Here is a 6193-nt window from a genome sequence, read left to right as displayed (position 1 = left end):
GCCTGACCAACAAGTTAAGTTAAAGACATCACAATACATAATATCGTACATAACATCAATGTTAACGCTATTCACCGTCAACTATATTCCGCTTATATAACCATGCAGACACCAAGGAATACGAATTCCTAGGATCAAGAAACTTACCCCTTAACCTAAGATATCGGAAATAAATTAATAATAATAAGCCTATGCATGAAAGACAAAAGTAAAACTTATGAAAAGCCAGGATAGCGGGATAAATCACCACCAGGTCGAAATAAAATACATAATAAAAGAGCGATGTTAAACCCAGGGTCGGAGGGAAAGGGAGATCCCGGCCGTCTTTGTATCCCCGCAGCGCGGGATGGGAGTGTGTATGTGCTCGGGGAGGCACCTCCACTTGGGTCAAGCACCACGATGGGAAACGACACACCTGAGGTTACATACAGAATCATAACTGGGAAATGGTAAGGGACAAATGTTAATTTAAAACTTTTTAACCATGTCTGTGTGCGTCTGTGAGGGTCGGAGGGAGTGTGCCCCTCCCTCCAGGTCGTGCAACACGGACAGAGACGCCTGTGAGACGATTTGTAACGTCTGTGTTTTGGTTCATGAAGAAGGCCAGACAAGAGATAATATTGCACCCAGACAGAGAGACGACTTCGAGGCAATTTGTAACATCTGATTGTTTGCTCATGGATTTTATGGAGGGAGTATGACAACGGAAAATACCGTGGGTGATGCACACAAGGACACACGGACGTACGGACACACACATGAACACACCTACACACGGACAGATCCTGACACAGTAAATCAAAAGAAAACCCCGCCTTGTGGGCAGGACCCAAAGGGATTTTTCGGCATAAAAGAAAGGACTCTGAGCATTGGAAACCAGTTCGACCAGGAGAGTCAACTCATCACGAGTGCGACCAACGGGTCGACTCAGGAGCGAGCTCGACCGGAAGGGTCGGCTCGACTCATCAGCCGAGTTCGACCAGAAGGGTCAACTCACCAGCCGAGTTCGACCAGAAGGGTCAACTCACCAGCCGAGCTCGACCAGCGGGTCGGCTCGACTCATCTTCAGCTCGACCGAGCGGGTCGACTCAAGGGCGAGCTGCGACTAACGGGTCGGCTCGACTCTTCAGCTTCTGGGACTCAGCCGAGTTCAGACGGCTCTCGGGGCTCGACTCAAGCGGCTCCCCGTCTCCTCTGCAGGCGGGCAAGACCCGCTTGACAGCTCAACTCGGCCGCGACAGCCCAACCTCTGCCGAGTCGAAGGTCGCTCTGCAGCTGAAGGTCGCGGTTTGGCGACGAGGTGACGACCCAGCACTGCGCGCTGCGAGCGAGCTGTGGGCGCCACCTACCGACCGGGTTCCGAATTACGACAGCGTATCGACGGACATCCGAACCAAGTTCACCGCGACAGGGAAGCGACTAATACGTATGACGCGCACCGCCCCCTCACCACACGACCACCAGGCGTCTAATTGACATAAAGAACCGACTCCGAACATTGACTATTCAAGACCACTCTTACCACTCAAACACACTCGAACCCATAAGCCATCCGTGGCTGTGAAGAAACACTCGAGACCGAGTGATGGCCATCCGTCGTTTATAAGAGTATTCGTAATTTTTATCTTTAATATTTAGTGGGCTGTACTCTTAATCGCATAAATTCCCAACAGATCCATCAATACGAATTGATTCTTGGCACCTCCTTCCGCCGAGCAACGCTCACGTGGGGAGTGGTGGCCCACCAGATCCTTAACAGGTGATCTGGTCCCCAATTAGTAAATTTGATATAAGATAACGATCTTCGGAAAAGGAGCATCGTCGCCGGCCCTTACTCCGAGCCATTCTGTTGTCAGATAACCTGCCGATGTATCTGTTGAGATTGGTGCCTTTAAGAATAATAACTGTTTTTGATTGTGTTTTTATCGCCGTATAATCTTTCAAGTATCTTTCATTCATTAACGTTAAGGTTTTCTTAGCATAGTATTTGCATGTTTTAACGACTCTCTCTCTCACTAACAACCATCGCGTTATGCGGGATCCATGTGCCGTTGTCAAAGTGAAATCAGACAATCGTTGATGATACTGTATTGATGCCGTATTGACGTTCCGGGATTGAGAGTTCGCATACTATATCATAGTTGAGGTTGAATTAGTAATAAATTGATTAATACAGAAGTGGTTGTGTGATTCTTTCCTGAACTATGCATAAGATCTGCTTCTGCGTTGAGATCTGAACTTGGTGACCTTAATAAACACACTAACACATACTCAATAAATGTTAAAGCGATAACGGGGTGAACCGGGGACCTAAAGATAAGCGAGAATGAGACGAACCTAGACAACGATGCCGAGTTAATCTAAGTTAATCCTGCATACTTACACCACACCTGCATAACTGCATACGATTAATTGCCTTATTCCGATCGATAACCCACCCTCGTCACCGAGGCGGGGTCTGGTTATCATAACGACTTGCATTATCATAATTACTCCCACTCGCATAATTACTACGATTACCTCTCGAATTGGCATAATTAAATGTGCATAATTACCTCAATTAACATATTTCCGGATAATTACACATTTGGCCAAATTTCAATTATTATTATTATTTTCACTGAATATTCATAACCCACATATACAACATAATAATTTCACCCACGCACACATACAACACATCAAAATTTTCATACCCAACATATACAACACTGTTCTTGTTGTTATTGTTATATTTATTGTATGCTTCGTTGTCCTTGCATGTCTGATGGTTGGTGGTCGCCCGCAATACTTGTGGTTATTTAGCCGAGGACGGCTGAAATTTTCTCCACGGGGGAGGGTGGTGTAATGCGGGCGTAAACGGCCTCGCGGATATGACGTAACGGGGGGAGGGGTTAGGTCACGTGGGGGAGAAGGGAAAGCTCTTCAGGGCAGGAACCGGAAGAGACGGGGGGAGAGTGTAAGAATAAAGACGGGAGGAGGCCACGCAGGGCAGAGGGTGGAGAGTGGCGCGATCGCCACAGGACGGGAGGAGGCACCGTTGGCCAGCGGTGTCCGGGGATGGGGGAACCAGAGAGCAGCGGTGGAGCTGCAGAGAGAACAGCTGAGAGACTGCATAAAGGCGGAGAGGCTGAGAGGAGAGCCAGCAGCGGAGCTGCATCGGGAGCGAGGAGAAAAGGCTACGTGAGCGACGGCAGCTGCGAAGCTGCCAAGCGGGAGACAGAGAAGGCTCTGAGCGAGGGCCGTGTGGGGCAAAGTTGTAAGAACCCAAATAAAGGACAACGGAGACAGACACAGTGAAAGTCCTTTATTACAATAAGAAGAATGATGACAGTGCGTCAACTATTAGCTGATAATGAAGAACATTGCTGCCCATTGAGTCACATGGATACGGTCGTTGAGAGGTATTTTAGTCGTTCTTTTTGTTAATTTTAACTGTACCGATGAATTCATTGACGAAACTTAACGTTTAGAAACCTATGTTACGAATCCACACACTCACAGGGAGACTATTGTGTTGAAATCTTTCTTTTCATCACAGAATCTTGCCCGCGAATTTATTGACGCCTTAGCCAATTGATAAGCATTTGCTGAAGCAGGCACACTGCCGCACACCATTGTTCCGAGACATTTAATTAATTACATAATCTACCAATGAATTCATTGAGGTCTACTTTTGCCTTCGGGACATGTTTCTTTATTGCCGTTCGTATGAATATCGTCACATTTACTTTAAGGACTTTTTCCTATCGCCGTATATGCTCGCGTTACTCTGAGAAATGAACCGATTCCTCTGTTAACCAGTTTAACAACATAATCATTGAGGATTAAATGTACGGATCAATGAGGAGCACATCTCCAGGAGTACTGTGTTGACAATTCCAAGTGTAATAAAGGACTCTTTCTCAATGTCGTTCTCCGTTGTCCTTTATTTGGGTTCGTAGAATCTCGTTCACACGGCGTCCTCGCTCAGGCCCGCGTCTCTCCCGACGATCACTCCACAGCCACTCTGCTGCTCGTTCTGCAGCCTCACTGCTGCTCCGCCCTGCAGCCACACCGCTGCTCCGTCTGCAGCTTCACTGCTGCTCCGCTCTGCAGCTAGCCTTCCACCGCTCGCTAGCCCTCTGCGTCCTGACACCGATGGCTGACGGTGCCGACGTCTCCCACCGCGTGGCGACCGCGCCACTCTCCCCGTACTGCCCAGCGTGGCCTCCTCCTGTTTCACTCCGTCTCAACTCCCCGTTCCCCTTCCGGTTCTCTCCCTAAATCCTCTCCCCCACGTGACCCTAACTCCTCCCTCTCCTCACGTGACCCAGACTCCGCCCCCCCTCAATCCTTGCTCGCATTACACAAGCATAAGAGTTCGCATATTAGAATGTTATGTTTTTGTTTATGAATTAAAGTTGCTTATCAAAGAAGGGTCTGAGTGGTTCCTTCCTAAGTTCATGCATAATGATCTTAATTATAAGAACTGTTCCCTTCGGCGAGATCTGAATTCTGAGACCTGATAGAATTACACTAAAACATAATCAGCGAGAATCTTTGTATTATCAAGATTAGTAACTTTTTTCACGGGGGGGGGGGGATGGTTTCATGATGATTCAAGCGCAATATATTTATTGTGCACTTTATTTATATTTTTATTACATTGTAATATGAAATAATTATACAACTCACCATAATGCAGAATCAGTGGGAGCCCTGAGCTTGTTTTCCCGTAACTAGATGGTCCCATCTGGGGGTGATATGAGACGGTGACACCCGATACGTGTTGCCTATGTCCAGTCTACTCCATAAACTGGTTTTGGTTGCTGTCACTGCAGAAAACCCTGCTTCACAAAGATAGGATGTTGGAAATGGAATCAGGCTTTTCAGTGCTTTTGTGACAATCTCAGGATATTCCGCCTTGACTTTAATCCAGAACGTATCGAGATTTGAAGTTGTCTCAAACATACTTTTAAGGCCACCTTCATTTGCGATCTCAAGCAGTTGATCCTCTTCTAGCACAGTCAAAGTCGATTTACCTGGCTTATTCACAAATGGGTCGCGGGTCCATTCCTTCCCAGTTCGGGGGTCTTTTGTGGTTGGGAAGTAATGCTCAAACTCTTTTAAAAGTTGAGATAGGTTTTAATGCACCAGCTGGGAGAAAGGCCCTGGCTCATTCTCTTTATAAATCTCTGCTAGTGTTTGAAACATGTCAAAAGTTCAAATGTTCACTCGTCGCCCCCATAATTCCAGTTTGGCTTTGAATGCAGCCACTTTATCTGCCGAATTGAACAGAGTTGTCGATCTCCTGAAATGACAGATTGAGTACGTTGAGCAGGCTGAATATGTCACACAAGTGAGCAAGTTTTGCGACCCATTCTGTGTCACTGAAATATGCTGCCAGTGGTGACTGTTTTTCTAAAAGATATCTCTGGAGTGGCTCTCGCAACTCAAAAACTCTGGCCAGTGATCTACCTTTAGAAAGCCATCTCACTTCTGTGTTTTAGAGATGATGTGTGGTGAGCGCGCTGCGCTACGAACCCGGCGACCCGAGTTCTATTCCCGCTCACGGCCACCACGATTATTTTTACTGGTCCTGGGCTTCACCTAGGTCGACTCAGCCTCAAACGAGTAACTGATGTGGTGTGTGAACATCGCCACTGGGGAGACAAAGGCGACAGGGCGTGGTGAATCCAAGTCCCGGGCGAAGCCGGGTCGTCAAGCTAGTCTATATATAAAAGGAAAATTTGTGAATGTGTTGTCTGTTCAAAATGTTTAGCGTACTTCCCGACATGCAACAAACTTGAAATTTTCCCTGTGGTACTTTGCAAAATGTACACCATGCAAAAATTATAAAAAATAAACATTTGTATTTTGGGGGGGGGGGGGGGGGGGAATGACCATGAAGTGTGTGGCGAGAATCGATATCTGCTGAGCGTTTGTGGTATCGATCAAACGGAATAAGCCGATTCTAAATACATTTACAACCTTCGATTCCTTTGCGCTATCTAAAGAATCAAATCTTGACGGGCGAGCCGCAAGTTTATTTTCCACCGCGCGTTGCGTTTTATTAAAATTTATGAAAAATAATTAAATTTTTTATTAATTTTATGAATAAGATGAAAATAAAAACAATTTTTCATTTGTATATGTTATGTTTTTAAGTTTTTTGAGAAGTTTTTCAATAAATGTTTCCCCCGGGCAACGC

Source organism: Lampetra planeri, chromosome 82 (genome assembly GCF_965212315.1).
Source record: "Lampetra planeri chromosome 82, kcLamPlan1.2.h2, whole genome shotgun sequence".
Lineage (NCBI taxonomy): Eukaryota > Metazoa > Chordata > Hyperoartia > Petromyzontiformes > Petromyzontidae > Lampetra > Lampetra planeri.
The sequence above is the reverse complement of the archived record's forward strand: the minus strand, read 5'-3'. Positions refer to the sequence as shown.